This window comes from Arvicanthis niloticus, chromosome 4, assembly GCF_011762505.2.
Source record: "Arvicanthis niloticus isolate mArvNil1 chromosome 4, mArvNil1.pat.X, whole genome shotgun sequence".
NCBI classification, from domain to species: domain Eukaryota; kingdom Metazoa; phylum Chordata; class Mammalia; order Rodentia; family Muridae; genus Arvicanthis; species Arvicanthis niloticus.
The window spans coordinates 40,323,093-40,345,988 of record NC_047661.1 but is presented as its reverse complement, the minus strand read 5'-3'; positions in this window follow the sequence as shown (position 1 = coordinate 40,345,988).

The following is a 22,896-nucleotide window of genomic DNA, read 5'->3' as shown; positions in this document are numbered from 1 at the left end:
TAAAGGCCATGAATTCTAATTTGAAAGATTGCAAGGAATGATATATGGGGAGGTTTGGAAAAAGAAAAGGAAAGGGGAAAATGATGTACTTGTATTATAATCTCAAAACAACAACAACAAAATAATTCCAAAAGGAAAAAAGAAAAAAAGAAAAGGTGACTTCAGGCAGAGAACACCAGTTACTAAAAATATGGGCTGTCTGAACACTAGGCAAGAATGGGTAAAATTCACTTAAGAAGGGTTGAGTAAAGCTGACAGACGCAGACTATGGGGCTTTAGCATAAGACAGTCTAGTCATTCGTTTCACAGATGAGAAGGTTGACACTCATTTGCTTTGTTGGAATGATTCCCTTAAGGTCAAACAGCCAAGAGAGCACTTTCCCACTACCAGTATCCTCCTGTAGTACACAGATGCCAGGCTACAGCTGCATATATCCTGAGTCACAAGTAGAGTCAGGAGTTTATGGGTCGCAGCTTTCTTTTGCTAGGCCCATCCACACTGAACACTATTATGTATTCTGCAAATCTAAGAACTATTTGCAAAGCCTTGGGCATGCAAACTAGTTAAGATGTAGAAAGAAATCTGAAAATTTGAGGATTCAAAATCAAGATAAAACCCTTATGTCTAAATACACTGCTATTTTCAGGTTCTACCTTCTTGTCATGAGTACTTACTACTGGCTAGTCATTCACTAAATAGGCCTCCTATGAACTACTGCCCTAGATTCTATCAAGAGGGTTATGACCAAGATGGACTGTTCTAGCTGTCTATGATGGTCAGAATGTGACAAGTGAATAAGCAATTGATTATAAACCAGTACGGCAGGCAATTGCAATGATAGAGAGGTCCAAGCTGTCATGAGCGCTTCTAGGTGGCATTTATGCTATGAACCGTAGGAAAGTTTTCTGGCAAGATTGATGTACATGTTGCGTTTTGAGGAGGCAGGAGCCAATGAGCTGCATCTAGGAAAAGAAAGTCTGGGTATCAGCAGTGGGAAGTGAGCCAGGGACTCTGGGATACAGGAGATCCAGTCATCATCAGAGATGAGGCTGTGACATATACAGAAGGCAGGTGGTGTGAAGGTTCAGGCAAGCCTGAGAAAACAGGTTTCTTCTGCAAACACATGAGACCATGCAATGATTTATGCAAAGGAGATAAAAGGCCAGGTGTGTGTTTATAAAAAAAAGATGGCTACAACTGGAGTGCTGTACAAAATTAGCTTGTGCAAATGTGGGTTTGGGGATTTTAGTTTGGGCAATATCCATGACACTCTGGTCTGGGGATGAGAGTGATTATTTTGATTGGATATATGGGTAGATGAAGAAGAACCATAGCAACATTGCTTTTTCTACATACTACTGAGCAAACTGGCCTCTAATGATGCTATGCACAGGACGGAAGGCACGGTGGGCGTGGGGAATGGTTTGGGAGAGCCAGACAAAGGAGGTTGGTTTCAGTTTTGGTCTTTCAACTTCAAAATGTGTGTTGAAGGTCCAGCTTTGCTGTCTAGCCAAAGAAAGAAGATAGAAATGTCAATCAGTGCAACGACTTAATCAGTACATATTTCATTTGATATTATTATTAAGATGTTTATTTTATATGTTTGTGTTTGTTCCTTGCATCTGTAAAAGGCTGAAGAATGCATTGGATCCCCTGGAAGGTACAGATGGTTGTGAGCTGCCGTGAGTGCCTCAAACTTAGAGTTTTGCTGCCTCTGCCTCTGGAGTGCTAGTATTAAAGGCATGTGCTACCATACCCAGTGCTAAGCTTTTCTTTGTAGGATCTGTGAAAGGCAGCCTGTCCCCTGCCAGGGATGGTAGGCATTTGCCACACTCCCAGACTCTAGGCTCCTAACTCTAGGTCACAGCCTTCCATGGATTTGTGTCCTTTAGTCATGTAGGGTAACGCCCTCTAGCCCCTCCACAGATAGAATGCATGACTACAGGTAGCCTCAAGACAGATCTCCATATTAATGAGGTACCTAAAGGCCAGAGGGGCATAACCAATTAAATATTCCTTTCCAGACCCTCTTCTCTGCAAAAGGTGTTTAACCTCAGGCCTGCCCTAAGAAAACTGGGGTACATTTTTTCATCTACTTTCCGCCATGACAATAAACATGGTAAAACCATTCACTGTTTCTTTTTCATACCGTGGAGAACAATGGAGAAAGTTTTCACCTACAGAGCCATCATATAATCTCCCACAGAAAACCTCTCCGCATTTCCAGCCACAGCAACCACCAACCCAAGCAAGTCAACCGAGCCACTGCCACCAAACCAAGAACTCCTGACCCCAAAGGCACAGCCAGAGTTTCTCTCCCCCCTTCCCCTTCTGCTGCTGGCCAATCTAGCCTGTAGGCCCTCTGTGCTCAGCCCTTCCGTGGCTTCCCTAGCTCAACATGGGTGCCCAAGAGTCTGAGAACCAGACCAGCTAGCTCCAGGTCCCCTGGGTCCTCAGACTGCACTCTCCTGCCCCCCTGAGTGGGGTCCCATGGCTTCATATAGTCCGATGCTGGCCTGTATAGTATAACCCATTGATCACCATTTAAAGCATTTCATTGCTATTCTAACCCAAAATTCCAAAGTCCACATTCCACCAAATAAAAACCTGGGCTGGCCTATCACAGCAATATCACAGTCCCTGATACCAATTCTGTCTCAGTTATGATTTTATTGCTGTAAAGTGACACCATGGCCAAGACACTCTTATAAAGGAGAACATTTAATCAGAACTGCCTTACAGTTCAGAGCTTTAGTCCATTATCGTCATGGCAGGAAGGGTGGTGGCAGACAGACAGACATGGTGCTAGAGAGGTAGCTGAAAGTTCTACATCTGAATCCACAGGCAATAGGAAGAGACAGTGAGATACCAGCCTGGCTTGATCATCTGAAAGCCCAAAGCCTACTACCAGTGACACGCTTCCTCCTACAAGAGGAGTCTACTCCTCTTGTACTACTCCTACACTACTACTCCTACACTAAGAGTCAGTGATGATTCACTAAGACAGTTTACAGTCAACAAATGTCCATATGTTCACAGGATCACACATCACATAATAACATTATGGTCAATGCTTGAATAGAAAGAGACGTTTGTAGAGTAGGTCAATTTAGTGACATCATAGCAGTTTTAGTTTAAAGTATTCTCAGTGATGTTTCTGAAACAAAAAAAATCACCTAATCATCTCAATTGTTTCTCAAATTATATCTTCATAACTGAGTGACACATGACATGTGTGTGTCTGTGTGCTTGTATGCCCCGGGATTCGATGAGACCTTAGGGAAGGGGGCAAACGAATGAAAGGACAAGAGATACAAGGAATGAGAGCAAGTCTGAGGTTCTGATCAAGCTCTGAAACTTTAATTTTGGGGGCAGGTTATAAAGACACAGCAAACTGGGAAGTTTGGGCGAGGGTCATTGCTTAGGGCTATCCTACTATGGCCTTATTGCCATAGACCATCCCACTGTCATAACCTTATTGCCCTAGACCATCCCACTGTCATAGCCAGCTCCAAGGAAATGCCAGACGTTCTTTAGGTTCCTGGGACCTGAGACCTGTGAACGTCCTTTCTTAACCTTGTACTGACTAGACTTTCTAAAACAGCAGGTAATTTCCTGAGTTTGGCTCCCGGCACTTGTATGCACATTGTCTTTGTATATATGGGCATGTGTGTGTATGTCTTTGTATGTATGCACATCTATCAGAGTATGTGTGTATTTTGTGCATATATGTGTAGAAATGTATATGTAAATATATGTTCATATATGTATACCATGAATATGTATATATGTGTATAAGTTTTTAATTGCATTTTCACTATCATGTAGTCTGTTTTTATTATGACCACTCATGTACTGATATGTAATAATCTTTAGCTAGCTAATTATTGCTTATATGTATATTTGTTTGTGGCTAAACAGGAAGAATTAGAAAACTTATCAGAAGGTTTATCCCTAGAGAAGACATTCTTCTTCTCTCCCAGGAGTGAGGCTTGAGAGACTTCTCTCACCCTTATTGGCATGTCATCTGGTTCTATTGTTGTGCAGGTCTTGTTTAGGCAGCCACATTGTTTCATGAGTGCAGCTTTCTTGTCATATATAAAGGACACTATCTTGAATCAGATATCCAGGTCTTCTGGCTCTCACACTTCTGCCTTATATTCCTTCCAATTTCCCAAGACTGTTAAGTAGCACCAAAGATAAAAGTTGTCATTCTGATTTATGTTTTAAGTGAAAGATGTAATTTCTAGGTGGTAGCAGTATTTAAGTGGCATTTGTGTAATGAATTTTAAGTTCCTAGTGCATTGAAAGTGTGGCTAAAGAGGGTCCAATGTATAGGGAGTGTTTGAGAGTGGGGGTGTCCAGTGCATATGGATTTTCAAGGCACTTGGATCTGCAACATGCTGTTACTATAGGCAAAGGTGGTCTTCTCACCTGGACCATATTTTACAGAATGTAAGAACACCATGGGTGTATCATAACTATGAGCAAAGCCAGTAGGAACTGGTTTTCTTGTGGGGCTATTTATTATAAATAGTGTCGATTTTAAAGTAGACCCAACATTAGCTTCCAGAAAGAATCACACGCATAGAAAGAATGCCTGAAGAACTAAAGAGAATCTCAGACGCATCCTGTAAGGACCTGAGCACGCTTGTGTTTATGGGTCTGGGTTAGCATGTATTTGAAAACACTGGGCTGAATAACCCATCTCTAATTTGTACCCACACTTCCATTTCCTGCCTTTTGCTCATGCTGATATATCTTGTGACATGCTTTCTGTAACTTCTACATTCTAGACATCATTTAATTTCCTTCTTGAGCCATTTTTTTTTTGTTTGACAAAATGTAACCTTTACATAACTAGAATTTTCTCTTTAAGAAAATGACAATTTCCCTGGGATTAGAACTTTTTGTTGGAACCACTATGCCATTCCGGCTTCACTTTCCAAATCAACTACGGCATGATGAGCCTGCTGTTACAACCAGCAGATCCTGAGAGGGAAAGTGGAGCAGGAATGGATGAGAGCAGAAGACATCTCAGGCAGCGGGAGCACAGAGAGAACAGACTCTTGGGAGGCAGCTTCAGTGAGACAGTTTGTTTAATAGGGGGAGTAAATAGTACTTAAACTTTTGGGGGGATGGGTAGGGATTTTGGGGGTAAGTATATTTCACTGGCTAGGGCCAGGATGCTGGGGATGACTCCTTTGCATAAGGAGGAATTCCAGCTGCTGCTGAACATGACCTTATAAGGGGAGAAGAAGTTTAATCTGGCTCCCAGGCTACTTGGCCTCCTCCAGTGGGCAAAGGTGGAGGGCTATGTATGCCAGGCTCACACCATTCCAAACTTGAGCTCCTCCAAGTTTAAAATGAAAAATGTCCTATCTACTCATGTCAGTAGCAGGGCTCAGAGCACACAGACAAGATGCTTGATTTTCGTTAGAAACACATTTGCTTATGGTGGAAGGCTGGTGGAGCTAGACTCACAGATGTATAGGAAAGTTCCGACTTTTACAAACTCAGAAAAATTAGAATCTGTCTTCAGACATCCTATCTCATACCCATTAGGCAGTAGATGTGGGGGATGTGAAGGTCAATCTTGTGAAGGAAAAAGTACCACAGGCTCCTGCGACTCCTCAAAGAATCCTGATCTACTGCACATAGAACTAGATCCTAGATGGCCCCCGGAACTCTAGTGAGACAGCAAGAAAGGACTGAGGCCAGTGTAGTGGCTGCTTTCCCCCATCTTCACAGAAGTCCTAATGGGGGACAATGACCTCTCTTTTTCTCTCTGAGTAACCTCATCAGGCAGGGCTTTCATTGGGGCACAGCAACAGTGTGATGAGATACAATTGGCTGGGGATTTAGGGACTTGGGATTGGCTCAAATAATGGATTTATGCTTATGCCTTGTGCAATGAAATCAGATCTGCACCCTGATGCAGGTCTTTATGATTACTGGATTCATAATGTCATTCTGTCGTCTCTCACCGCCTATCCTCAGTCCTGTTCCCACAAGTAGATATATGCTGTTGTCAAGAATATCTAAAGATATTCAGAATCCAGATTCCAGCAGAGAAAACAAGCTTGCCTAAGATGAGAAGCAGATGGGTTACTTACTGAGGACTTAACATGGCGTCTGAGCAGTGTACTTCTTTCCATTATGTCATTTTCCCTAACAGGACACATAACTCCCCAAAGAAAAATACCAGGCATACTATGTATATAGTAGTAGTTCATATTAAATTTCCCCATTAACCATCTCTGCTTGGAGACCACCTGGATGTTTGACCTCAGCAATCGCAGTACCCTGGTTGGGATGCTAGCTCTGACCCACAATATTAGGAGTCAAGTTCTCCCAAAGCCACTGTTGGCAGGATTAGGAGCTGTTGTTTCTCTGGAGTTAGGACTCATGAACTGTAAAATAAGGATAACAACATTAGCATCATTGTTCATAGGGTTATGGTGAGGTTTAAGGAAGAGAATGTTCCTGGGCAATTGATATGAGTAGGAATCATTGTTGCCATGGTATAGAAGTGCTGCTGTCCTCCCCCATTCTTTTCTTCAGGGGAAAATGTTGAAGAGAATTAATTTATGACTTGCTAGAGACCACAAATAATTGTATCAAATAGATGAAGAAGCCCGAAGTATACAATCTGCCAACAGTGGAGGGCATTGCGACACACCATGTCCTATAGCAAAGCCAGGGCTCTCACACAGCCCATTACTCTATGCTGAGTCAGCCACAGGCTGGCAGTAATCGCAGCCAAGTTTATATGCTCAGAATTGATGTGGCCATATTTCCACGTTCCCAGCAGCAAAGTCAAGAGCAAAGTGTGATTGGAATGCTTTTATAGGCCTAATCGTGAGATGCTGACAAGTTGGGTTTATTGATTGGCCTTTACTTAACTTCTTCTGTAACTCAAAGTGATCTGCCCATGCAAAGTTGAAGGTGTGCTAAAAAAAAAAAAATCTTTTGTTGTTTGGTTATTTTGGGACAAAGAGTTTGTCCAACCTTTTTCCATTGAGAGGAACTGGCTTGGGGTGATGGTAGTTGTCTTGATGAGATTTCAAGAGGATCTTAGTGAGCCCATAACTCCCAGGATCAATACATTTATTTTAATTTTGTGGTTACTTCACCCTAGCAAAAGCACTAAAAAACATGAAAAGGGGGCTTCCCCAGCTGTACTTTCAAGTATCTCATTGTATTTCTAATTGTGAGAATAAATTAGAGGACATATATTTGACTACTACTCTGAGCCATTGAAATCTATTGTTTTCTTGTTAAATGGTACTAATTGTAGTTGTCACAGAAACCTGGAAGGTGCTTAGACTGATTGTCCAATCAATTTTCATCTTCTCCGTAAGGGGTAATTTCTTGGCTGATATTGAAATTCTTCTCCTATGCACACAATTTGCTTGCTCTAAGATTTTCTGTGATTCTGTTACAACAATTTTATTTATACTGTAGTTATGGGAAGAAGTTTATTTTAAATACAAACTAATTACATAGAGAAATGAATAGTCCAATCAACTGAGGATTGTGCCAAAGTAATAACATAAAACCTTTGTGATTTTGAGGGGAAAATGTTGCTTGTTTTAAAATTTGCATGTGACAGTATTTCTGTGTGTGTACTTGTTTTCACTGTCTTTGGAGAATTATCCCTGCTTCCTGCCACTCTTCTTGCCAGATTTCATGGGGAGCAGATAGTTATGTATGAACCACATGTAGGTGGAAGTAAAAACTCCTGAACTATGTTGTCTTGGATGAAATATTAGACCTTCCACTTTCTAATTGATGCTTAACTTCAGTTGCCACCAGTCATCATGTGCAGATGGTGGGGGGTTACTTCATTTTTTTAAAGGTAAATCTATACATATATGCATACTCCTGTAGTCATAAGTCACATTAAACACACTTTAAAAAATCGTATTAATTACCAACTCTCTCCTGTTCTCTCCTTTTCTTACACAGGCACCTCCTCTTACCCTGATTTGGATCAAAACCAAAGAATCCCAGTAAAATTTGTGTTCTTGTATTAAGGAGAACAAGCCATGTTCCAAAAAGTATGACTTTGAAAAACAATATTCTATAGATACTTCACACATCTTATAATCAAAACTTCTAAGAACCTTCTCTAAGGGGCCCCCGAGTGGGCATAGAACACACCCAGACACCAAAATCTCAGCTCAAAGGACATTGATTTACATGTTTTTCCAGGGTAGCAGGTGGTACCTCTTGGTCAGGCAAAGAGAGCAAAAGGTGCTTCTGCATGAGTGGGTTTTTAAGGAGAAAAAAGGGGAAGGAAGTCTGTGTTAGGATGAATTGGTAAGTTCTGATTGGAACACATTAGCCAGTATAGCCAAATAATAAAGTTTGACTGTTTGACCTTGGAGTTTTGAAAGCTGGATCTTAGAGTTTTAGTCAGGCATAAGAAAGTAGCCAAAAAAAGGAATAGACATTGGTGGCTAGTTTTAAGAATGTAATCTAATTGTTTAGCAAGGGAGGAAGGCAAGACCTGTCAGTGCCATGTTTGCCATTCTTGAGTCTGTTATAACAAGAGCCCTCCACCTTACAAAGAAGTTTATTTTCCCTGTGCGATACTTAGTCACCCCATTGATTGGAGTAGCATGTGAGCAAGGACTTCTTCGAAATATGTGTTTTCTCTTTGTGCATTTGAGTTTTCGAGTTTGACAAATTGGCATCGTTAGATGGAGATATGGCAGCTCTTGCTACTCAGTATGACCTGTTCCAAATCTTCAGGATGGAGATCTCAAAGTACAGTAAGTCACATCAGTGACATATTGTATGTAAGAAGAAAGAGCCATTCTTATGAACCCCTAGTTTATTTTATCATCCCTTGTATATATATGGCTTATTTTGTGAATTTGGGTATTATAATAAAACTGAATTTATGTAGTTCCACTATTTACACATGTTTTAATTATAGAGCCCCCAAATAGTGCTACAATTGTTTATGTGTATCTATAACACACATATCAATCAATTCATGGATTCTCTAAAGCATTCCCTGAAGCATAACCAAACCCAATCCAGCAAACAAACGCAAACCAAAATCTCCCGTGTCATCTTAGTTTCTTTTTGTGTTGCTGTGATGATACAACAACCCTACCAAAGCTGACCTAAGGGAGGAGGGGCTTATTCTGACTTACAATTCAAGGTAGTCAGTCAAAGAAGCAAATGGAAGTTGAGACAGCAAGAGCTTGAAGGAGTTGGTCACATTGTTAGTTGAAAAGCAGTGTATTCCTGGACAAATCAAGTAGTACTCACTTTGGGAGGTCATTATTGAAAGAAGGGAATAAGCAAGGAAGGGTCTGTGTCTTTTATCTGGGCTGTGATGATGCAGGTGGTGATGTGCGCAAGTGACACAGGTAAGACATGTGTGGCGGTTGTCATGGCAACAGATGCATGGGGGTTCCTGTTGCCTAGGGATGATGTCATCTCATGGATGTCATGGCTGTAAACAGCTTCTAATGTTAACACACACGACATCCATAGCTAAGAAGCAAAGAGGGGTGAATGTCTGCTGCTCCTCAACTTCTTTTTTCTTCATAGACATAGACCAGGATCCCAGTGAGGGAGTGGTGCTACCCATAGTGGATGAGTCATCCATCTCTATTAACACACTCAGGATCACTCAAGGCTCGTTTAGCATCTACTGGTTTCCCTATTCTGGGTTAGCTGTTGCTATTTAGTAGCAAATGTGTGGCAAGTGTGTCTCTTCCCCCATTGCAGAATCCGAGATCACTAGTAAGAATAACTCATACGTTGTGGGTTGTGAACCTCCACCCTGAGTACTCAGCCCCACCCTGATCCATGTGCTTGAGTAGGCAGGTGAATCTTAACTGGTGTCTCAGAGGTAATAGCTGAGAACCAAAGATGGAAAACTAAGGAAAGAGACTTTGGGAGAGTCTAGGCTTAGGGAAAGCAGATGTTCAGGTAATCAGAGGATGCTTCCCTCAACTCCAGAGTGTATCAGCCAGAGGAGTATTAAAACACTGAAACAGCACCGAGGACAGGACGGAGATGGGGTTGATTTTGTTCTGTTATTGTTTGTTTGTTTTCTATAGAAGACCGCGCTTCAGGATCAGCAATTCAGAAATGTGCTTCACTGGCTGAGGTTACACCTAAAACAGGCTGTGCAGCAGTGCAGGATGCTGAAGGCACAGGCTTTTCTATAAGGGACCCCAGGGGCAGAGCAAAGCCCCCCTGTGGGGTTTCTTGGGATTTCAGGCTGCTCCAGACTTTAAATGCATATTGGTTTATTTAAATGCTAGTTAGGCTTAGATTGAACCAATTATCCCATATTTTAAGTAAGATGTAGTAGGGATACCAGAATTAAGCAGAGCATAGAGCAGCAATGCTTGGAGCCCAGGCAGAGAAATCCAGCTCTGCCTTGCAGCTCCTACTCTTTCAGGCTGAGCAGCAGGGTCTTCCTTTCATCTTTCATCTGTGGCAAAGATGCAAGGAGATGGTGTTCTCTACCTGGGGGCTCAGCAAGGGATGATGGGGAATGAGAACAATCTTTTGAAGCCTCAGTAATATGATTTCTCTTCTTTTATTAAAAACAGATTGTTTTCCTCATATAATATATCCTAATTACAGTTTTCCCACCCTCTACCCCTAGACCCAATTCTTTCTTGTCTCCTCTCCCATTCAGATCCACCCCTTTTCTGTCTCTCACTAGAAAGCAGGCTTCTATAGGATAATAATGAAATGGAATAAAATAAAACAAAAACTAACATAATTTTTTAAGTAGCTTTAGTGGAACATCATTTACACATTATGACAGTTATCCACTTTAATATTAAATATAATTTTAGTTAATTAAACATTTAAATAATTAATACCTTAAAATGAATGAATAATGAAGTTAATTAAATATTAAACTAATAATTTAATTAATTTATATTTAAAGTTATATAGCCAACATAGCTGTCTAATTTTAACATATTCTTATCAGCCAAAAATATTTTTAGATTTTCTTTGTCCATGTATTAATTCACAACTATGTTCAGGAAGTGCTTCATTTAATGACCCATCATAATCAGCATATTTATTGAGTAATTATAACTTGCCATGGTGTCATAATTATCACATCATAAATAAAATTTTAGGTATTTTACAACTTCTGATAATTTAGTTGATATGTATTTTAGATACAGTAAAAATGATGAATATTTTAATTCACATGACTACTTTGATACTTTTTAGTAATTAATCTTCTGAAGCAATTCATTCTTTCGTAGTTTCGTTCCACTTTTTTTGGATACTAAGATGTACAGGTCATATATCATATCATTTCACATCATGTCATATCATATTATATAGTATTTGTTGATTCTATCAAGACATATTGAAGTCGGACTAGTGAGATGACTCAGACTGTGAAAGCATTTACTCTACAAGCCTGGTGACTTCAGTTGGATTCCCAGATCCAAGTAAAGAGGAACTGACTATACAGAGTTATACATTAGTCTTCACATGCATACCATGGCACGTGCATACATGAGTGTATGTGTGCACATGCCTGTGAATGTACACACACACACCACGTACACACACATCACATACACACACATATAAATACATAACACTTTAAAATAAATATTGAAATGTTTTTTTTATTATTTCTCAGAAATAACAGTCTATATTGACTGACGGTAGTTTTTGATGTTTAGAATGTATATGTGGTGGTGTGCATACATGCATGCAAAAGATGCATGTGTATCTAGATATGTGTTTAGGCCCAAAGTTGACATATAGTCTTCTTTAATTGGTCTCTATTGGGGCACAATCTCTCACTGAATGGGGAGCTCCCTGAGTTTGGTTGGTCTAGTTGGCCAGCTTATTTCAGGGGTTCTCAGTCTCCCCAATGTTGAGATTACAGGTGGCCACCATGCCTGCTTGTCTTGGCTTTTATGTGGGTTCTGAGAATAGGAACCTTAATCCAGACATTCACATGGCAAGCACTTTATCCATTGAGCCATCTCACCACCCTCTACTCAAGGCAATTATTCAGGTAAACAGTTTTACAACCCTGTGACAAAACTGCAATAGAAAAGTACTTTCTTACTTAGGTGTGAAAAGGAGTAATTGAAATTATATTGGATCCTGTTAGAAACTAATTGGACACGAAGTTCTAAGATTGTCTGTGAAGGCCGTGTAATAGCCCCACTACCAGACCAGGTACTAGCTGTGAGATTTGAAACTGGGTTTATTAACCCTGGAATACAGCATTCTTACTCGCTAACTTAATATTATTGAATTAAGGTATTACCTCAAGTAAAATTCTTACCAGGTGATTTTCAGGGAAGCTTCAGAGAGTGACTTGAACATAGCTTCACATTTGAGAGTCGTGCTATATAAATGTGAACTGCTGTCATCAGATGGAGGGAGGGAGTCTGGAGCTAAGATTAGAGCCCAGGAATTAGGATTTGTTGATGTCTGGCTGCACTGTTTTTAGTTGGTCTTTAAAATCTAATCATCCCATAGTCTTTCTTTTCTATTCTCATCCCAAGTTTAGTATTCCAAGCCCCTAAATGGTCTTAGACATCAAACGAAAGTTTAAGTCCATCATATAAATGGTATACATTTGAGGTTTGTAAGTGGTTTTGCTAGTTAGAGTAAGGGATATTTCAGAAGGCCTGATGTAAGTTGAGTTCCCAGAGTCTGCTGGGAGATAGACCTATCCTTTCACCTCTCTAGTATCTAGGGATGCTTTCCCAATACAGTGACACAAAGAGGGCTTGCAATAGTGGAGATAAGTGTTTGAGATACCACTTTTCCCATCTGGTTGCAGAGCATGGTATCAGCAGAGTTATGAGCCAGCTGTTTGCCTCTTTGATGCAAACGCTCAGGTCAGGTAATATAGCTTTCAAATCTGTGGCTGTTTTTCTTTTCTAGATTGATAATGCTGAGTTGATAACAGGCAATAGATACTGTCAGGGAAATTTCAGATTCAGAGGTCAGGAAATATTAGAGGACTTGAGTGAGCAAGCAATGCAGTAAAGGCAGTTGACCTGTCCTTTATAGTTTGGGAATGTGTTCTTACTGCACTGAAATGAAGTCTGGTTAGTGCCTGGGAAGCAAAGTAGCCCAGTAACATTTCTTGGCTTGATGATTACTCTTATTACCATGGCTTCAATGATCTAATATTGTTGGATCAAATGCTCTCTGATGTTCAAAGATACCTAGCCTGATGGGCATAGTTATCAACAGTAATAACAAGGGCTTAGATTCTCATCTTCATTATCTCCAGTTTGGGTATATTCCTAAAAGTGATATAGCTGAATCTTGAGGTCAATTGATATCCATATTCCTGAGAAAGTACCACAGTAATTTTCATACTGGCTGTATGAGTTTTAACTCCCACCAACAATGGATGAAGTGTTCTGCTTACTCCATATCCTCATCAGCAGGAGCTGTCACTTATTTTGTTGATCTTAGGCATTCTTACAGGTACAAGATGAAATCTCAAAGTAGTTTTGATTTGCATTCCCTTGATGGCTAAAGATGTTTTTTTTAACATTTCTGTAAGTGTTTCTTAGCAATTTCAGTTTAATCTTTTGACAATTCTCTGTTTAGATCTGTACCCCATTTTTAATTGGGCATTTTTCTTGATATCTGGTATCTTGAGTTCTTTATATATTTTGGATATTATGCCTTGGTGGAATGCGTAGTTGGGGAAAATTGCTGAAGACAACACCTACACAACTCATTGAAGATTGAGACGTCTAGCTGGTACCTACATAGGGCCTTCACTCCTATGTTCCAGCATCTTTGGTACAGAAATATATTCTGTACACTGTCTAAAGAGAAATATAAACATAAAGCCAGCCATAAAAACTTTATCTACAAGGGTGTACTACAAGATATGTTAGAGCAATGGTGGCAAAAAGCTTGTGAGAGTAACCAACCAATAACTGATTTGACATAAGACCCATTCCCCAAGATAGAACCCATATCCCAAACTGCTTGGGTAGCCAAGAACCTGAGACTAGACAGCACAGAGATTTAGGACAAAACCAAATAATACTGCTCTAAAAACATAGAAAAAGTATGCAGTGATAAAATGACACCTAATGATATTCTGCTATATTCATAGATTAGTGTCTTGTTCAACCATCATCAGAGAGGCTTCCTCTGGTGGCAGATGGGAACAAATATAGAGACCCAAAGCTAGACATTATGCAGAGAATTGAAATTGGGAGATCTTGGAACATTCAAACGTTTCTATCAAGTGTCTCCCCTCAGAACTCAGGAAACGTCATGGAAGACAAGGCAGAAAGAGTGTAAGAGCCAGAGGGATGATCAACACCAAGAAGACAAGACCCTTTAAATTAACATGAGCAAAGCTCAGATGAACTCACAGAGCCTGAATCACACAAAGATGAACTTCATGTAATGAAACACACAAAGAACTCACAGAATGAACACACAAAACCTGCACAGGTCTCTGCATATAGATTATGGCTTCCAGGTTAATGTTTTTATGGGATTCTTGAGCTGTGAAACAAGTAGGTCTCTAACTCTTGTGCCTTCTCTAGGGGACTTTTGCTTCTGTTAATTTACCTTGTCTAACTTTGATGTTATGTTTTGGCTTGTTTTATCTCATTCTATGTTATTGTGTTAAATGTTTTAAAATGAATGAATGAATGAATGGACGAAAACCTAGCTACTACGTTAAAAGTTAACAACTAAACTATCTCTTATACTTGCTAGTAGAGACAAAATCAATTTTCTCCAGTGGAGTGATATATAGGCCTCATGTTCAAGAGTAGTTGACCACAGTTTTGGGTGTGTATGTGTGTGTGGTTTTAATTGGTTATAGTTGGTACTTTTGCTTTTTTTGGGGGGGGTGTTTTTCTTTTTGGGTGTGGTTTCATTTATTTTGTTTTTGTTTTGGGGTGCTTTGTTGTTTTAATGGGTTTTTGTTTCTTGAGAAATAAGTTAAGGTTGGGTGGGCAGAGAGGGAAGGAGAATCTGGAAGGCCTGTGGGGAACAGAAGAATATAATCAATTTATATTTTATTTTAAAATTGCTTTAAATAATAAAAATAAGTCTTCAGAGGAAAAAATCTCTAAAAGTTGAAGTAGGGGGTTTTAAATTTTTCATTGTATATCTGCAATAAATAGAAAAAACTGTGATTTAATGGGAGAGGTAGTGGGGAATGACAGACTGAGCGAACAGTTAAAGAGAGAGGCAGACAGAGATTAAAGGAAGTGTAGGGTGGAAAGGAGTTGATGGGACATCACAGGAAGAATAGAGAATCTAAATATTCAAAGAGCAGAGACAGAGAAAGGAACAGGTAAGAAAAGGACAAGGAGGAGCTGGTAGAATGAGAGAGGAGGCAGGTAGAGGGAGACATCTTGGTAGCTAAGGAGAGAAGATGAAAGCTTGTCAGGCTCGGAGTTGGCCATGTGTCCTGGCTTGAGTCCTTCACTTTTCTCTGGCTGTCAGAATCAACATCTGCTCTCCAGCAACTGTGATTCCAGTCAAAGCTGGTGTTGCTTTCCTCCCCACTTGTGTTCTCACTGATGATTCCCAGCAGGTCTTTGTGATTGGTTCTTACCATAACAGGACTCAGCAGCTGTGTCATTTCTCTTCTTTGGGCCCCGACTTTGGGCATGATTTTTCATCACTGAGTCTGTCTGGTTTTGTTGTTTTGTTTTTGCCAGAGCACATGTATACGGTTGTCTCCTTGCCTCTTGCTTTCTTCCTAAATGCAATGGGCTGACATTCTTTCAAAAACTTTCTTCTGTTCTCTTCTTTGGGTCTCTGACTTCCTGTTTGTAACCCATGCCCGTGACCTACTTTACAACCTCATGTAGGGAATCTTATAATCCCACCCATTCTGATGGTCTGCCTACATGGTACTACAACCCGAGGAACCCTTCACTGTTAATCACTTCCTAGGTTGGATGATGTTGTATATGTATTTGGCTTGGGTGAATGTTGGCTTTGGGAAACTTAACTGATAAGCTGTAGAGTCTTCAAAACCTGGAATTAGTGGGAAGTCTTTAGAGTATTGGGTACTCTTTCAAAGGAAAGGGATTAAGGTAGTTCTCATGGGATTGTTCTTAGCTCTTTCTTTCTTGAGGGGGTTATTTTTTTTTTTTAAATAAGATTAAGTTGGGGGGGGGGCTCCTTAGTCTTTCTCTAACTTCTGTTCAGCTATATGACTACTCCCATTGCTAATATGATCTTGTGTTACATACCACCTTCATCAGTGTCCATCAAATCAGGCCACCTAATCTTAAACCCTAACTATCCTAAACTGTGAACCAAATAAATCTTTTTCCACTATACATAATTTGCCCTGGGCATTTTGTTACAGTATTTGTAAACAGACTAATATGGATAGTTTTCTTTGTTTACCAGAAAGCTAGGTACATAAATGTCTTAAAATGACCCAATTTTCCTTTTTAAATATTCTAATCCTATATATTGCTTTTTTTCTTAGTTAACCATAGATAACATGTGTTTGTTTTTGTCTCTCTCTGGTAGAATGGCTGCTTCCTGATGACAGGCTATTGTTTTGACTTCATTTAAATATTCTTTTTACCACAGAATACTCTGGTCATAAGTGATTTTTTGTTGAATTGCATTTCTTAGAAAATGCCTCTAAAATAATTATTTTTGATTTTTATTTATGTGCATGTGTCTTTGTGCGAGATGTGCATGTACATGTAGTGCCTACAGGAGCCAGAAGGAAGCACTGGATCTCCTGAAACTGAAGTGACAGATAGTTGTGATCTGTCATGTGGGTGCTAAGAACTGAACTCAGGTCCTTCTGCAAGAGCAGCTAGTGCTCTTACCTCTGAGCCATCTTTCCAGCCTCTAAACAAATACCTTCTGTAGTCTACTTAATAGAACAATTACTTTGAGAAAGTATCCATGTGTAGATTTCTGAAATAATATTTATAATAAACATCTAATAGCAAAATTATGAACAAAACCTGTATAGTTTCACATCCATATAGGTATTTATTCTAGTAAGCTCCCAAATTGAAGATGACACTAGTAGTAATATCTACTGCTTACTATGTGATGTCTCTGTTTTTTAAACAATAACTTAAAAACCTTGAATAAATGTCCACTCCCAAGGACAGTAGTAGACTCAATGAATCAACTAAATCCCCAAGACCTGTTAGTATGAAATGCTGTAATACTTGGTGCCTCTAGGGACTGATTTGAGAAGGGAACATATGTTTTTGTTTCATGTTACTCATGGTTTATATTTGTGAACAGTAGACTCAGAAAACAACAACTTTGAATGTATATAGCATATGATGTAATTAGAGCAGAGAAATCAACTCCAAATGTGCAGAAGGTGATAGGCTATGTCACAGGACTCATCTGTAATTAAAACTCATTTACAATCAGTTCTCTTTACGATTCTCTCTAAAAATCAGTCTTGATGACTACTGACACTAGAAATAATTATGGAGAAAGAACAAAATCGTCAAATTGTATGTTTCAGGGATCCACAGTTCAGAATCTAAAATAAGATTTTGAGACAAAATTTTGTCCTTTATGTCTTAGCCAGGTATCTGAAACTTGGGTTTTAGCCAGAGATGCTGTGGTGTCTTGCTGGTGCATTGAGATGATTGAATAAATGGGAATAAAGTGCATCATGCAGACAAGCATTTGGTGCCAAGTGTCTATTCCCTTCCCTGCTCTGGCATACCTTTCAATTCATTCTGCCAACCACCAGGAATATGATAGATTGGTGTCATGTTCATGGTTGAAAGGAAGGTGAGGTCTTTTCCTCCAGCCTCCAATCAATATGTGAGAAGAACCCCTGCAGCATCAATTACCTGATAGTTCAAAGTTCATAGGGATAGAATTTTATTTTTCACAAAAGGTTTTCTTATTCAGCTTCACACACTATCTTTAAATTTTCTATTAGAACATAATTTTATTGATAAGAATCTCACATTATTCCCACTAAAAAGCAAATTTTCCTCTGTAACAATGCTTTGAAGCTATGAATGCATTCCCATATAAAACAACTAATTAATCTCGGCTCAACAACATTAAACAAACACACTAGCAGTTGCATTTGAAGTCACTGGTGCACACTAAAAATAAGGAGCAGATTAGAAGGGAATAGAGATACCATTTGTGGGGCGAGCTACTGTTTGACATCTTTCAATATAATTTTTTCATCTTTCAGTATAATTCTTATATGATTATTTGGTAATTATCATTTTCCAGTGGACGGATGCTCTTTTTGGAGCTAGAGGTCTTTGACCATTTGTATTTCTGAATTACCAGAGTTCCTGTCATGAGTATTGATCTATTTGCTGTGAAGAGACATCAAGATCAAGGTGACTCTTATAAAAGGAAGCATTTAATTGGGGTCTTACCTACAGTTTCAGAGGAATAGCCCATTATCACCATGATGAGGAGCAGGATGGAACTGAAGAGCTTACCTGAGAGACTTATTTTTGATACATGAGTGGGGTTTGATGCATGAGAGAGAGAAGGAGTGGGAGAGGGAGAAGAAGAGGGAGAGGAAGAGGGAGGGGAGGGGGAGGGGGAGGAGGAGGGGGAGGAGAGGGAGAGGGAGGAGAGGGAGAGAGAGACAGGTATGTACTTTTGAAACCTTAAAGCCCACTTTAAGTGTCACTTTTAGTGACACTTCCTTTTTTAAGGACACACTTTCTCCAATAAAGCTGCATCTTGTAATCATTCCAATTCTTCTCAAACAGTTCACTAACTGGGGACTAAGCATGCAAATAGATGAACCTCTGGGGACCAATATCATCCAAACCATTATGACTTCTAACTGACTATATATATTGAGAGAAACAACAACAATAGTAGCAGCAGCAGCAGCAGCAGCAGCAACAGCAGCAGCAACAACAACAACAACAACAACAACTTTCTTGAAATAAATCCAGGAGGAAAAAAAATAAAGCCAGGAAAACCAAAAGCAGACAGCCATTTCCTCTAGAAGTGCTTCACCAGAGAGACAGTGAAGATTATGTAATTCAAACTGATGCTGACAGATACCTCCTGGTAGTCACTAGAAAAACAGTTATAACCTTAGAAACATTATAAATACGACACCAAGGAAAAGACTGGGAAGAGAGACTCTTGTTTATTCTGCATATGTCTTAAGGGGAAAAATGATTGGCTTTTAAAAACCATATCCCTATGAAATTGTAACCTCCATGATGGCATGATGTCTGCTAACCTTGTCATATACCCAAGGACCTCACCAATCACTGAGATCTAACAAAAGGAAGCAAATTCCACAGGAAAATGTATTCTTGGCTAGGTCTGCTTCGTTGTTAATTTTTTCTTAAAATTAAAGGATAAAACACATGTATTTTTAGAACTATGAGTGTTAGATAATATATACAGTGTTAACGTTTTGCTAATTGAGGACAATTGAACCAATTCCCTTTAAATTTAGCAGATATTAATATCTGTTGCATAATTCTCTGAAATTTTTAGATGACCGAACTATGTGAGGCATGCCATAGAAGCAATGACTTTGAAAGGAATACAAAGTACAGCACTAAGAGAAGAATTTGGATTTTTAAAGTTTCTCCAAGGAGACATAATTGACTAAGTAAAATTGAGGCTAGAGAGATGGCTTAAGAGTGGTTAAGAGCACTAGCTGCTCTACCAGAGCAATTACCAGGACCTATAAGGTAGCTCACAACTGTGTATAACTCCAGTCCTTGCAAGTCTGATACCCTCAAAGAAAGACAGATGTGTGAAATCTGACAAAGAGATCAAGATCAAGAAACAGTTGTCACAGATAAATGATGGATGTTTATGAAAGGTCTAATTCTACCTGACAAGGTAACCTCTGACAATATTTAAATATTAGTAGTGTAAGCTACACAGGGAAAAGGAATAACAGAAAGTAGCTACCTGCTAAGGTGGTAATGAGTAGGTGCTTACATTATGAAAGGAAAACATAAGAGACAGAAACAAGTTTTTAATGCCTTGCATATAACCCGATAACCTGATAACTAATTTCATTCTCTCCCAAATAGTCCTTCCTCTTTGTCACCGATTTTGTACCCCCAGATAGATAATTTTAAGTATTATAGTATTGCAAATAGCTGGCTAATTAAACATAAATGTGACTGAAAGTTTTTAAAAAAGACACACTTTAAGAAGTACTTTTAAGTGTCTCCCTTTTTTAAAAATTTGTAAAATACACATTTTTATTGAAAGTAAAATTTTATATAACATTTAAAATGTTTTGGAAGTTAGCAATCACAAAAAAACAAAACTAAAAACAATCCATATCTATTCAACATCAAAATTTAGACTATTAATAATAGACATATAAGCTTTTGGGGGGGGTGAAGGAAAGGATTTATTGAGTTTACACTTGTACATTGTCGTCTATCATTGAGAGAAGCCAGGACAGGAATCCAAGCAGGACAAGAACCTGGAAGCAAGAGGTGATTTGGAGACCATGGAGGGGTGCTACTTATTGACTTGCTCAATCTGCTTTCCTGCAAAACCCGTAGCTATTAGCCCAGGAATGGCACCATGCACAGTGGGCTGGACCCTTCCCTGTTCATCACTAATGAACAAAATGCTCTTAAGTGCATTCTTTGAATAATATAGATTTTTTTCTCCAAAATTAGGTTTTATAATTGTGATGGTCACTGTTTACTGTCAAGTTGAATGAAATTAAAATCATCTGGGAATCACGATTCCTGATTTTAAATTGTACAACAAAGCTATAGTAATAAAAACAACATTGTGTTAACACAAGAGTAGACACATTGGTCAATGAAATACAACCGAAGATCCAAAAATAAATCCATACAACTATGAACATTTGATTTTAAAAGAGAAGCCAGAGCCCTCTGAGAGGCCCAACAAGCAGCTGAAAGAGTCAGATACAGATACTTACACTCAACCAATGAACTGAAGTCAGGGACCACTGTGGTTGAATTAGGGAAAGGCTAGAAGAAGATGAGGAGGAGGAGGGCAACCACAAAGGAAGACCATCAGTCTCAACTAACCTGGACCCCCAAGGCTCTCAGACACTGAGCCACCAACCAGGCATCATACACCAGCTGATATGAGGCCCCTGACACATATAAAGCAGAGGACTGCCTAGTCTAGCTTCAGTGAGAGAAGATGCACCTAACCCTGGAGAGACTTGAGGCCCCAGAGAATGGGTAGGTTTGGTGGGTTGAGGGCATCCTCTTGGAGACAGAGGAGAAGGAATGGGATGAGGAACAGTTGGAGAGTGGACCAAGAGGAGGATAATGACTAGACTGTAAAAAACAATTAAAGATATCTATCTATCTATCTATCTATCTATCTATCTATCTATCTATCTATCTATCTATCTAGATAAGCAAGCCAGAAATGCACACTGGAAAAAAGACAGCATCTTCAACAAAGATGCTCATCAAACTGTATGGGTGCATGTAGAGGAATGCAAATAGATACAAATATTATCATTCTACACAAAACTCAGCTCCAAATGGATCAAAGAGCTCAACATAAAACCAGAAAAACTAAATTTGATAGAAGAGGAAGGGAGGAAGTGATACTGAGATAGTGAAGAATAGTCTCCAACCCATTGGAACAGGAAAAGACGTTTTGAACAGAACACCATTAGTACAGGTGCTAAGATCAAAAATTAATAAATAAGACTTTATGAAATTGAGATTCTTCTGCATGGAAAAGGACACTGTTGTTTAGACAAAGTGGCAGTCTATAGAATTTGATAAGATTTTTTTTTTTACCAACTACATATTTAATAGAGCACTAATATAAAATATATAAAGAACTCAAAAGATATAGATATCAAAAGAACAAATAACACAACTAAAAATGGAGTACATATCTAAACAAAGAATTCCCAAAAGAGGAAACTTAGAAACACTTAAGGAAGAAAGGATTTAACATGCCTATTCATCATGAAAATGAAAATTAAAACTATTTTGAGAGTTCATTCTACACTCATCAGAATGGCTAAGATCAATAAAACAAGTGACAGCACATGCTGGCAAGGATATGGAGTAAGGAGAACACTGATCCATTGCTGGTGGGATTGAAAACTTGTACAGCCACTATGGAAATCAGTGTGGTGGCTCCTCAGGATGAGGAAAAAGAATCTAGCTCAAGATCCAGTTACATCACTATTGGGAATATACTCCAAAGATGCTCCATTCTACCACAGAGACATTTGCCCAACCATGCTCATTGCTGCTGTATTCATAATAGTCAGGAACTGGAAACAACCTAGATTTCCATCAACAGATGAATGGATAAAAATGTGGTACTTTTATACAATGGAGTATTATTATTCAGATGTTAAAAATTGAAATAAAGAAATTGGAAGGTAAATAGACAGAACTATAAAAAAGCCAACCTGAGTGAGGTATTCTAAACCCCGAGAAACAAATATGATATGTTATTTGCATGTATGCAGATATTAGCTGTTAAGTCTATGATAACTAAGCTACATTCCATCGAACCACAGAGGTTAGGTATAAAGTGAGGGGTTAGGGCTGGTATAGATTGATCTCAATATGAAAAGAAAACAGAATAAATAGTTGTGAATAAATGGACAGAGGCTCTGGAACAGAAAGATAGGTACAAAGAGAGGGGAGAGAAAGACAAGTGAGGGGATATGGGGAGGGACAGCTAAAATTAAGACACATTTGAAGTACAGTATAGAACCTAAAACAGTAGACGCTTTTTAAAAATATAAACATATATGAAGGTGATCTAAATGAAATCACTAAATAATGGGGAAGACAGTCTCAACAAGCTATCTGTTGTCCCCTACCTCAAGTGTACCACAGCCAATAAACAAACATTTAAAATTTGAACTTTGGGGAGACAATTTAGGTTTGAACTACAGTAGCTAC